Source organism: Sus scrofa, chromosome 13 (genome assembly GCF_054392235.1).
Source record: "Sus scrofa isolate SSC_HxYL_T2T_F1_AM1 chromosome 13, Sscrofa_HxYL_maternal_Yorkshire_Landrace_v2.0, whole genome shotgun sequence".
Taxonomy (NCBI): domain Eukaryota; kingdom Metazoa; phylum Chordata; class Mammalia; order Artiodactyla; family Suidae; genus Sus; species Sus scrofa.
Window position 1 is genome coordinate 24,667,425 of NC_139395.1, and position 13,771 is coordinate 24,681,195.

The window sequence follows — 13,771 nt, forward strand, 5'->3', positions numbered from 1 at the left end:
AAGGTTGCAGGTTCGATCCCTGGCCTCTCTCAGTGAGTTAAGGATCAGGCATTGCCACGAGCTGTGGTGTAGGTTGTAGACACAGCTCGGATCCTGCATTACTGTAGCTGTCATGTAGGCTGACAGCTATAGCTCTGATTCTACCGCTAGCCTGGGAACCTCCATATGCCTCAGGTACAGCCCTAAAAAGCAAAAAAAAAAAAAAAATTCTAAAATCAATTCTCACACATACCAGAGATATTATAAAAGTTCCCACTACTTTGCAATCAGATGGTTGTTTCCTGTAATATTCAAACATTTCTTTATATTTTTCTCAGAATCTTTAAATACATATATACTCTGGATCATTTCACAGAACTGTGGCAAATTTTGGTCATTTTTTTCCTGCAAGGATATAGGAAAATGGTTAGAGTAGTGGTTTCTGAGGCCCCTGCAGATGACTTTTCTGGGTGAATGCAGACGTGGGTGAGGGCTACAGCAGGGCATTATTAATTAGCCAGCTCACAACTTCTAAAAATGTTATTGTAGATCAACTTTCTACTGCAATAGATTTCCCTACTTCAAAAGTTTTAGGCTCTCACTTCAAATATTATTCCCAAATATTAAATGCATGACCATTTGAGAAAGGATTTTGAAGTCTGAACTAAGGATGGAAGCTAATGATGGAATGAGTCCATATGGACTCTGTGATTACTTTTTAACCAAGAAATAGCCTGTTACTCTGCTCCAGGCTTTATGCCTTGTGAAAATAATGGCATTTTACCACGAACTTGTCTTCTGAATGTGTCAGGGATGGGGTTGGGGAAAGCTGGGCTATTGCAGTTAATACCCCTCACATTTATAATTCACTGACCTATATGAAATAGATGTTGCAATGGGTTTTAAACGTAGATTTCAAAGGTTTTTCTCAGTTTGGCTTTTGGCCATGACTAAGGTTCAATGGATTTCTGTTTGCTTTGTAAACTATACAAAAATTCCAACTTGAAGGTCACCACAGGGCCAGTGGCATAACAAATATATTGCAACTTATTGAACAATCTATAGCTAAAAGACAAAACTCAATTTACTTCCCTCTGAAAAGGCAGGTCAATTCTACCCCTCCAATCTACAAAGCAAGAGGGGAAGGGAGGCTGGCTTCAAAAGTCCACCTGTGAATGTGCATTACATCTAGAAGCAGCTGGTGACACTACAAGAAAATTCCAACCCCCCCCCACACACCACCTCCGCCCCAAAAAGCTCTGAGGATCAAAACATCACAATTCTTTCAGTCTGGCAAAAAAAAAAAAAAAATCGGATTGATTCTGCCAATCAGTCTCTCACAGTAAGTGACTTTCCTAGAGGATTTTTTTTTTTTTTTTGAGAGAGAGAAGTATCATAATTCTTTAGGCCAACACAGATATGAAAATATATTTAGCATCAAAACTCACAGAGTTGAATTTTACCCTTAGTCTAAAGCCAGGTCATGATATTAAGTAAATTGTGAATGCTCTGTTTTCTCAATTACCTTTCTTTCTTTATTTTTTTTAACTTGAAATATTTACTCACCACTCTAGGTTAGTACGAGGTACAAAACATAGTGATTTGATATTTCTAAACATTCCAAGGGATGACCACAGTAAGTCCAGTTACCATCTGTCACTACACAAATTTATTACAATATTATTGACTAGATTCCCCATGATGTATATTTCCTATCTGTGATTCATTTATTTTATAACTGGAATTGGGTTGTTCTTAATCTCCCTCTTCTATTTCACTCATTGCTGTGCCCTCCTACAGTGACCTGTGTATTCTCTATAAATACAAGTCTGTTTGTGTTGCTACATTTGTTCGTTTGTTATGTTTTTTATATTCCACATTTAAGTGAAATCATATGGTATTTGTCTTTTATTTATTTCACTTAGCTTAATACCCTCTTTGTCCAACCATATTGTCCAAATGGCAAGATTTCCTTCTTTTCTATGGCTGGATAATATTTCATTGTTTATATATACCATATCTTCTTTATCCATTCATCCATTGACAAATATGTAGGTTGCTTCTATATCTTGGCTATTGTAATATCCTGCAATGAATATACGGTGTATATAACTATTCATATAATGTTTTTATTTTCCTTCAGTAATACCCAGAAGTGAAATTGATAAATTATATGGTATTTCTATTTTTTTAATTTTGAGGGACCTCCATAGTGGCTGCACCAATTTACAATTCCTCTAAGAGTGCACAAGTGTTACCTTATCTCCATGTCCTCACCAACCCTTATTTTCTGTCTTTTTAATGATATCCATTCTGACAAATACATATTCTTGCTTCCTTTGTCATATATTAATTGACCATATAAATGTGGGTTTATTTCTGTGCTCTCTATTCCGTTGTATTGACCTATGTCTCTATTTTTGTGCCTGTACCATACTGTTTTGATTACTGTAGCTTTGCAGTATAGTTTGAAATCAGGGAACATGATGCCTCCAGCTTTGTTCTTCTTTTTCAAGATTATTTTGGCTATTCGAGGCCTTTTGTATTTCCATACAAATTTTAGAATTATTTGTTCTAGTTCTGTAAAAATGCCATTGATATTTTGATAAGGATTGCATTGACTCTGTAGATTGCCTTAAGGAGTATGGTCATTTTAACAATATTATTTCTTCCAATCAATGAGCACAAAAATACCTCTCTTTTTGTTTGTGTCCTCTTCAATTTCTTTCATCAGTGGGCATAGCTTTCTAAGTACAAGATGCTTAACTCCTTGACTAGATTTATTCCTTGGAATTTTATTCTTTTTGATACAATTGTAAATGGGATTTTTTTCTTAACTTCTTCATCTGGTAGGTCATTGTTAACATACAGAAATTAACAGATTTCTGTATATTAATCTCATATCCTGCAAGTTACTGAATTCATTTATTAGTTCCAATAGATCTTTGACAGAGTCTCTCAGGTTTTCTATATTAGTATCATGTCACCTGCAAATAGTGACAGTTTTACTTCTTCCCTTCCAATATGGATTCCATTTATTTATTTTTCTTGTCCGATTGCTGTACTAGGACTTCCAATACTATATCGAAGACGAGTGGCCAGAATGGACATCCTTGTCTTGTTCTTGATCCTAGAGGCAATGCTTTTATTTATTTTTTTATTTTCACTTTTTAAAAAATTTTATTATAGTTGATTTACAATGTTCCTGCTGTACAGCAGTGACCCAGTTGTAGATATATATACATTATTATTCTCACATTATCCTCCATCATGTTTCTTAACAAGGGATTGGATATAGTTTCCTGTACTATACAGCAGGACCTCATTTCTTATCCACTCCAAATGCAATAGTTTGCATCTACTAACCCAAAACTCCCAGTCTATCTCACTCCCTCCCCCTCCCCCTTGGCAACCACAAGTCTGTTCTCCATGTCCATGAGTTTTTTTCTTTTCTGTAGATAGATTCATTTGTTCTACATATTAAATTCCAGATATGGGTGATAACATACGGTATTTGTCATTCTTTTTCTGACTCACTTCACTTAGTATGAGAGTTTCTAGTTTCATCCATGTTGCTGCAAATGGCAAGAGGCAATGCTTTTAAATTTTCACTTTTGAGTATGTTAGCTGTGGGTTTGTCATAAGCAGCCTTTATAATGTCGAGATATATTCCCTTTACACCTGTTTTGTTGAGAGATTTTTTTAATCAAGAATGGATATTCAATTTTGTTAAAACTATTTCTGCATCTATTGAGATGATCATGGGACTTTTGTCTTTTGTTTTGGTAATGTGGAGTAACACATTGATTGACTGGTGAATACTGAATCATCCTTGCATCCCTGGGAGAAAACTCACTTGATAACATTGTGTAATCCTTTCAATGTATTGTTAAATTCAGTTTGCTTGCCATCTTGTTGAGGATTTTTACATTTAGGTTCATCAGAGTTATTGACCTGTAATTTTCTTTCTTTTTTGTGTGTGATATCTTTGGTTTGGATATCAGGATCATGCTGGCCTCATGAAATGAGTTCAGAAGCATTTCTTCTTCTTCAACATTTTTGTAAGACTTTCACAAGGATTGGTGTTAACTCTTCTCTAGATGTTTAATGGAATTCACCTGTGAATCTGTCTGTTTGTCAGGAGTTTTTTGCTTACTGATCCATTTTCATTACTGATAATCATATTTCTATCCATATTTTCTATTTCTTCCCTATTCAGTCTTGGGAGATTTTACATTTCTAGGAATTTATCCATTTCTTGTTCTTTCTGTTCTGCTTCAGTGATTTCCCAGTGCTGGACCCCTAGGCTGGGGAACCTAATGTGGGACTCAGACCTCTCACTTCTGGAGGAGAACTTCTGAAGTTGTATTACCCAAACAAAACAAAAATGCAGTTTTCCAGTTTGCTGATCCATACTTCTGTATCATCTAATCCATTACTGATTCCTTATGATGTATTTTTTATTCATTTATTTATTTATTTTATAGAAACTACCTTGGAGATTTTATTGTCCATCATCATGTTAATACAAAAATCTACATTTGTAGAGAATAAATAAATGGCAAATATGAGGCAACAGAAATAAGTTAAAATTGAATTTATTTTCCATGATAGTGGGATGAATACCATTTCAAAGCACGTGGGTCTGGCTTCAGAGTAGGTTTTTGTTCACCAGCCAAAGCCTGCCACAAAGTCAAGGTGTCTAGCGCCTTGTCTGCCTACTGGCTTTTGATGAAAGCTCTGCGGTCCTTGAGAAAAGTAATGTACTCCTGATGCTCCAGGGCTGTGCTGAGCTCCACCAACTCGTCAGCAAAAGTGTTGTCCACAAGGAAATCCATTAGGTGGTCATAGAAGCCCCAGTACAGCAAGTCTGTGCTGAGTGTGTAATTGTGTCCTTCCAGTCAGAATCATCTGTGGATTGAAAGCTCACTTCCTTGATAGAGAAAATGTCACTCTGCACCTTGTCTTCTTGTCCAATCTCATCTTCTGGATAGTGACTGTCCAGCACAAGGGCCTTCTTGCTACCATCCTTTATCACTTCAACCATGAAGCTGGGAGTGGACGTCAGTTCAGGCTCCTGTTCTTCAACTTTCTGAACTTCCGAGGGCTCCTCCTCCTCCCCATAGAGGGGTGGGACGCTATTGTTAATGTTGAAGTTGCTTTTCTCCAGCAACTTTCCTCACTAATTTGGCTTCTGTCCCATTCACTTCCAGTTCCCAACCTCCAGACATCTTGGGGAGAGACTCAGGCTCTATATCTTCTTCTCTTCCTTAATCTCATCACCAAGGAATTCAACAAAAGCTTTGTCCCCTTCGGTGTGCAGCCCGCCTGCAGCCGCAGCCACAGCCACAGCAACAGCCACAGGCGCAGGGCCCCCGAGGCCGCAGGAAGCTGGGCGGCTGCACTGACCCCGTGCACAAAGGGCCAGGCGCACGGACGGGGCGGAGGCTGCAGCAGCTGGGAAGCGGCTGGGAGGGCATGGCGATCCAGAGGCCGGCGATACCGGTGCTCAGGGCACGGGGCAGGCAGCGCTGCAGTTGCAGCATTTGGGCTGCGGAGGACACGTGTGGATGCGAAAGACAACTCAGGCCAGGAAGGACGACCTTATTCAAGTATTATATCTTTCAGCTCTGTTTGGTTCTTGTTTATGTTTGCTAAAATTCTCACAGTGTTCATCCATTCTTCTCTCAAATTCATAGAGCATCTTTATGAACATTACCTTGAACTCTTTTTGGGGTAAATTGCTTAACTCTACTTCACTTAGCTCTTCTTCTGAGGTTTTAGCTTGTTCCTTTACTTGGAACGTATTCCTCAGTCACCTCATTCTAATTATCTGTTTTGTCTCTATTTATTAGGTATTTCAGTTACATTTTCTGATCTTGGAGAAGCAGGCTTATCTAGGAGACAACTAATGGGCTCAAAAGCACACACCTCTCTGGCCGCCGGAAATATATGTTTTAGGTGTGGCCCCATGTGTCCTCTGTAGACCATTTTGTTGTGGGGTAGCCAACTACTGTGGACACACTGGCAGATTGGGCTGATCCTCAGCCCAGTTTTCTGTCAGGCCTTCCTCTTGTGGAAGCTGCTAGTCCATTTTTAGGTAGGGCTGAGTTCCAGGGCAGCTGGCTGCAGGAAACTGGGGACCTGGGCTAGTGGGATGGGGCTAGATCCTGGGCCTGCAGGTTGGTGGGTAAGCCCCCGGCAGTAATAGGCTAGGCAGAGGACTCCAGAATGGCACTTGCTATACCAGTGTCCTTAGGGTAGGATGAGCTCCTAAGAATGTCTGCCACCAGCATCTATGTCCCCAGGGGAAATCCCAGTTACCTCCTGCCTCTCTAAGATCAGTAAGTATGACCCAGGGATTCTTTCAAATTACTGTCTCTGCACCAGGACATGCAATTTTTATGTGAGTCCTTTGAGAATGGAGTCTCTGTTTTATACAGCCCTCTAGCTCTCCTGTATGCAAGCTCCACTGGCCATCAAAGCTATATGTTCTGGGAGCTTGTCTTCCCAGTGCAAGACCCTCAGGCTGGGGATCCCAACATGGAACTCGGACCCCTCACTTCTGGAGAAGAATGTCTGTAACAGCATTATCCTCCCATTCATGTGTCACCGACCTAGAGGTATGGGTTTTGACTATACTTTGTCTCTGCCTCTCTTACCTGTCTGGTTTGGTTCCTTCATTATATCTTTGTGGAGTTGTGGAAGATCTTTCCCACCAGTCTTCTGGTTTTTCTCATCAATAGTTTCTCTGTTAATAGTCATAATTTTGGTGCTTATAGGGGATAAGTCTCCTTCATCTTGGCCACACCTCTCTTCTCTGAGCTTGGATGCCTATACATGTTGAGTGTAACAACAAGAGCTCTGTGTCAGAGTTACCTGGTGGCTCAGAAGTTTAAGTATCCAGCATTGTCACTACAGTGACTGTGGTGGCTACTTTGGCATGGGTTCGATTCCTGGCCTGGGAACTTGCACAGCCAAAAAAAAAAAAAAAAAAAAAAACCCAAAAACAAAAAACAAAAAAAAAAGAAAAAAACCTCTGCATATAACTCTTCCATAAAACACTGAAAAGCTTATATCATCTATCTTGCCTCCTCTAAGCATTATTTTGAGATGAATAAGGAAATTATGGGAGAGTTATATAGCTAGTAATGGAATTTACATATTTTTAAGGATAAACTCTGTCAGAAAAAAAAAAAATGTTTGCAATGGAATTTCCTCTTCACAAATAAAACACATAAGGTTGAAATGACTGATTTAAGACAATTTGGCATAGCTATCTAGCATGTAGTGTAAAATTATCCATCAAAACAAAAGCTGTAATGACCGTTTTGAAAAACTAAAACCGTTTGCTGAAAAAAAGAAGCAACTTCACCCTTAGGAAAATAGTCCTTCTATCTGGCACAGGGACTATGTTGATTGACAATTCTAAAATGAATGCTGAGCAGTAAAGTGGAAGGAAAGCTGTCAGTGGATCATTCCAGAGAAGAGAACACTGGGCTGGGTTTTGAGCAATCCTAGTTGCACCCTCATTTCCATCATTGATTGGCTGATTGGCTTTGGGCAGATCAAGAGCAACTTGCACTCATTGGAGTTCTGCTATTCACCAAGTGCTTTGACCTGAATTGCTGTGATGAACTGCATTCTTCTTCAAAATACTTACTGCCCCTCCCTGCAGGCAAGCCCTTCCCCAGGGGGAAATCATACTTTATGTTCCTTTGATGTTAGGCTAATCCTGTGACTTCCAAGTGGAAGCTTTAAGAGCCAGTATTTACTTCACCAGGATCTCTCTGTCCCCATGCCAAGCAACAATGTCTCAAATAGGGGCTGCTCTGTCATCCTGGCCCCAGACTGAAGGTCATCACCCAGGCCACACCTGACCCAGCATGGACACGTAGCATAAGCAAGAAATCAACTTCAATCAATGAAATGGCGGGTGATTTGTAACTAAAGCATAACAGCCTAAGCTAACTGATAAAAGCAGACTTAACTAAAACTCACAGAAGTTATGCTTCACATGCTTAAGATGACTCAGCTAAATAAGCTGGTATTTATCCCCCCCCCTCCCTGAACTGCCTGTGACTGTACATTTGAGGCCTTCAGTTATGCATCTACACATTACAAAATTAGAGTAGGAGTTCTCTGGTGGCCTAGCAGTTAAGGATATAGTGTTGTCACTGCTGTGGTTTGGGTCACTGCTGTGGTTCAGGTTCAGTCTCTGGCCCAGGAACTTCCACTCGCCATGGGCAGAGATAAATAAATAAATAGAGTTAGAATAAATAATCTCTAAATTTCCTTCCAACTCTCTCTATGTTCTTCTGATTCTTCCTTTCACAGGCTCCTGAGATTTGTAAGGGTTGCTTAGGTGACATTTGCTACTGTAGGTAATTATCTTAGATACATTCACTTGGAAGAGATCCAAAATATCTGCATATTATAAAAGTTCCACTGCTATTACTACAAAGTTCTAGGGCATATTGATTTGCACTCCTTGAAATTTTACTTTGTAAATATACTCTTCAGATTTTTATATATTTGCATTTTACCTTTCTGATAAAAATGCAAACTTCTTTGTAAGAAAAGAAGCTTTTATTCTTTACCTTGCTCACCATGTTTTAACAGGTGCTAATGAACTGCTTCTTAACCAATAACTCTTTTTTTTTTAATTCAAAATGATGGAAACCAGATCTGAAAATTAGATAAAACATTCATTGTAAAGATTTTAAAGATGGCAACAAAATCTTTAATATTCCTCCCATTAGTAGATAGCATCTAATTTCCCTCCCATTGAATCTGGGCTAGTGTTAGTGGCTCACTTGGATCCAAGACCGTGCAGACAAAGTGACACTTGAGGACTTCTGAAGCTAAGTCTTCCATCTTGTTCACTAAACACTTATTTGGGGAGCCCCAGAATGTAAAAAGTCCGACTACTCTAGGCCGCCACACTGTGAGGAAGGCCAAGCCACATGAAGAGGCCATATGGTACACACTCCAGGAGACAGACCCAGCAGAGCCCAGTTTTCAGGTCATCTTAGCCCATGATCCAGACATGTGATTGAAGAAGCCTCCAGGTAATTTCAGCACCCAGCTATTAATGTCACCCCCAGTTGGTTGAGTCTTCCTAGCAGAGGCCTCACAGACTTCATGGAATAGAGACTAGCAATCTTTGCTCTTCCCTATGTAAATTCCTAAAACCCCCATAAAAATCCATGAGCATAATAAAATGGCTGTCATAAGACATGGAAGCAACCTAAATGTCCATCGACAGAGGAATAGATAAAGAAGATGTAGTACATATATACAATGGAATATTACTCAGCCATAAAAAAGAATGAAATAATGCCATTTATAGCAACATGGATGAATCTAGAGATTTTCATGAGTGAAATAAGTCAGACAGAGAAAGACAAATATCATAGGACATCACTTATACATGGAATCTAATAAAAATGATAGAAAAAAACTTATTTATAAAAGAGAAACAAACTCACAAATCTCAAAACAAATCTCACTGTTACCATAGGTGAAACCATTGGAGGGAAGGAAGAATTGATCAAGTAGGAATAACATGTACACACTACTGTATAAAATAGATGATTAATGAGAATCTACTGTACAGCACAGGAAAATCTACACAATAGTTTGTAAAATCCTATATGAGAAAAGACTGATTTACTTTGCTGCACACCTGAAACTAATACAACATTGTAAATCAACTATACTCCAGTAAAATTAAATTTAAAAAAGTAATAAAGTAACAGCATTGTCTTTAAAAAAGACTGATGTTTTATGCTGCTAAATTTGGGGATGGTTTGTTGTGCAGCAATAGATAACTGGAATACATGGCATCTGCAAAGCTTAACTTGAGCCACAATGTCAGCCCAGACAAGTGTCACACAAAGAAGTATGTGCAACCACACGCTCTTCTGCTTTGTTTATTTTTATTAAGGGGTAGCAAACCACTGGGGTAAACACCTCTCCAGTAAGAGCAATCTGGAAGACAGGAGTATTAAAACATCAGACAGAGATACAATCGAATTATTATCAAGCAATTGCAACATAAAAAGAGTAGGCGCTGACAGCATCTCAGAACCTATTACTTTGCTGTGCAATTGCAACATAACAAAAGCACCAGTCAGAGATGTCATCACAAAGACAAGTGAAATCAATACTGACTCTAAAATACATTACAACCCACTTTTAAATAAATATGTAAAATCTGCTTTAAATTGATTCTAGCTCAGTGGGGAGCAAACTGCTGGAACAATTTTTACATACAAAGCCCAACAAAAAGAACAGGGAAGAAGCACCCGGGACATCACAGCTTGAAGAGATGTCCTTCCACGAAAACTCACTCTGCGACGTGTCATCCTTTACACGCAACGACAGATTCCACCTCATGGATCTCAAAAGCTCTGCTCTGGGAGAGGAAAACCAACATCTTCAAACTGTAGTAGCTAAAGAGTTATAAAAAATTTTCTTTGTTTTAAATTTAAAATGCCAAGTGTTCTTTTATGTCAGTTCAGTTGCCTAAGAAATCTGCTCAGAGGGAGCAATGAAAAGTGTTAAGTTTCTCGTTGATTGTTTTGCTTAGGTTTGTTTGTCTGATTGGTTGGTTGGTGGATTATTGGTTTTGGAACCAGGTACCATACTAGTTGATATGCACTTAATATAGGCTTACTGGCATCTCTGTACAGGGTGCTATTCAAGGCACTGGCACCATGGAGATGAAAGATATGAAGGCCATAATCCTTGCCCTCTAAGAGTTTACATGTCAGTAAAGGAGATAAAGGTGTATCTGAAGTAACTCTTGTGGGGAGTTCCCATTGTGGCTCAGTGAAAATGAATCTGACTAGCATCCATGAGGATGAAGCAGGATTCCCAACATAGTGTCCTTGAAGATGCAGGTTTGATCCCTGGCCTCACTCAGTGGATTAAGGATCCAGTATTGCTGCAAGCTGTGGCGCAGGTCACAGATGTGACTCGGGTCTGGTGTTGCTGTGGCTGTGGTGTAGGCCTCAGCTGCAGCTCCACTTCAACCCCTGGCCTGGGAACTTCCATACACCACAGGTATGGCCATAAAAAGGAAAAAATAATAACCTATACAGGAAAAGAATCTGAAAAAGAATGGACATATGTATATGTATAACTAATTCATTTTGCTATACACCTGAATCCAACACAACATTGTAAGTCAACTATACTGCAAAAATTTTTCAGAAAAACTCTTTGGTAAACACAGTTTTAATTTAATTTAATTCAATAGTCCAAATCTTTTTTTTTTTTTTTTTTTTTTTTTTTTTGCTTTTTTTTCTTAGTGCTGAACACAAGGCATATGGATGTTCCCAGGCTAGGGGTCAAATCGGAGCTGTAGCTGCCTGCCTACACCACAGCCACAGCAAAACCAGATCCAAGCCATGTCTGCAGCCTATACTACAGTTCATGGCAACGCTGGATCCTTAACCCATTGAGCGAGCAAGACCAGGGATTGAACCCGCATCCTCATGGATACCAGTCGGGTTTGTTACCACTGAGTCACAATGGGAATTCCCCCAAATCACATTTTAAATCCATGACTATAAATGCACCCCCACCTCCATCCTTCTTTCCAAGATGGCAACCTCCTTAGAAAAAATAACTGTTGCTTACACTTTTTTTGAATCTTTCACCATGTGCTTCAGGTCTGTTGCTACACAGCAGTGCTCAGTTAATGTGTATGGAATTAATGAGTGCAGAGGATCTGATATAAGACCTTCTACTCCAGGACAGCTGGTTTAGTGTCCCAGACTCTCCTTACCTACTTCCGTGGTATACATTGTTCTTGTTCTCATCTTCTCATTTTAAAAGCTATCTATGCAGTTTTAGTAAAACGTGAAGTGTTCCCTTCAGAATTTTGTATTTTGAGCTTTGTCATGAATTGTGCAATAAAAGATTTGGTCCGCTGGACAAGAAAGCAGTCCTCCTGCATGTACTTGAAATAGAGAGATGACCGACTAAAGACATGAGTCTTGGCGTCATGACCTTATTTTCAAGTAGAAAGTGGCCCCAACAGTCATGTGGTCCACAGTCTACCAGCTTTGCAAGAGACTACAAAATGTTTGCGATCTGATGAAAGATTTATTGACTCTACAATATGAAAAGAAACTTGCAAAACTGAAGTGAAAACTGCTTAATTAAACCCCTTCAAAGCATAAACTTATATCGCCTAGATGATTGCACCTCAGCGTTTACATCATTGCATGGATGTGAGCTGTGAGCACCTTTTAATGTATGTTAGGACAGGGGTGAACCGTTAGGACACAGAGGGGACTGTTCTTAAGTCTCCAGCCTTTGTTCTGCCCACCCCCTGTTTTTCCCTAACAAGGCTTTGGTTTTGTTCAGATACTCAGCCCCTCCCCAGGCAGCTGGGTGCCTCAGGGAAAACTGACCCACGTTCTAGAAATAAACTGTATGGTCTAACGGTGATATCACTCCCTTTGGCAGTGGTTGGTTCAGAAATTGGCATACAACTCAATTCTGACCCGTGAGATATGGAAAGAATTCTGCTGAGGGAGGGGTGTTCTTGGAGAAAGTTCCTGCTCTTCTAAAAGAGAGGCAGTCCCTTCTGCCTGAAATGTTTCTGTCTGAATATGATGCCTGAAACTCCTCCAGCCATTCTGCGGAAACCTAAGGAAAAACCAACACTGAGGAAGACAGAATGAAGAGATAGAAAGTCTCTGAGTCCTTGATAACACAATCAAGTGTCTGAATCCCCTAGGCTACTTGAACTTCCTACCACAGAAGAAAAAAATGTCTCCTCTCCTTAATCTGGTTTCACTCACTGTATTCTCACTGCCTTCTAGGTACCCTGTCAGCCAAACCAAAGGGAAGACTTCCCCTTCCTGATTCTCTGCTGTCTGTCGCATTCAGAGAAGGACAAAATGCCTTGCTGTCACTGGCTGTCAGTCACTCAGCACAACCAGCACAGTAACCACATTACACTGGTTCCCAGTCAGTTAGTGCTACCCATTTGAATAGAAGATATTCCTTCTCATATCGGTGGAACACATTCACTCTTGACAGTGGCTAAATTCAGCCTTGTGTCTCTGGGTTCAGTAAATTGTTGCCCATTGGATATAATCTGAGGACCACTGGGGAGCTGAATGGACAAAAATATCTCCACCAGATTTCCACCGTCAAAGGCAAGGCTATGAAACACACAGACCAAGATATCTATAGCTCCTACCTAAGTAATCATTTGTGAGCCCACCTGGAATTTTGACCTACAGAACTGTGTGATAATAAATTGAGTGTTCTTATAAGCCATGAAATTGGTGATAATTTGTTACACGGCATTAGAAAAGAACTAGGATGCAATATAAATCGTGCAAATTTTTTGAAACACACAAAACTGATCGTGTACGCTAGGGGTCCGCAAACCAAAACTCATGGACTAAATCAAGCCCATGACCTGTTCTTATACAGCCCACAAGCTGAGGATGGTTTTTCCATTTTTAAAAGTTTGTAAAAATTAAAAAAGAAGAATATATGACAGAGACTCTACGTGGCCCCCCAAACCGAAAATGTTTACTGTCTGTCCATTTACAGAAAAAAGAGCCCCTGCGATATGCTATTTATTAACATGTTGATGCATAGGGACAAGTATTGGTAATAGCTCAGGATCCACACTGTGCTGGATCTTTGTGGCATTTGCCCTCTCTGGTCTGTTCTACAGCACCTTTCCTGCCCTGGGAGGCTGGAGAGTAGGGACCACAGGTGCCTCAAATTCCTTGCTGAGGGTGGACAGCACGGC

The 13,771-nt window shown here is 39.8% G+C and overlaps 1 pseudogene; it reads right to left on the minus strand.

Moving 5' to 3' along the window:
- Positions 1 to 4,697: 4,697 nt before the first annotated feature.
- Positions 4,698 to 5,560, minus strand: LOC100521334 (complement component 1 Q subcomponent-binding protein, mitochondrial pseudogene; annotated as a pseudogene).
- Positions 5,561 to 13,771: the final 8,211 nt, after the last annotated feature.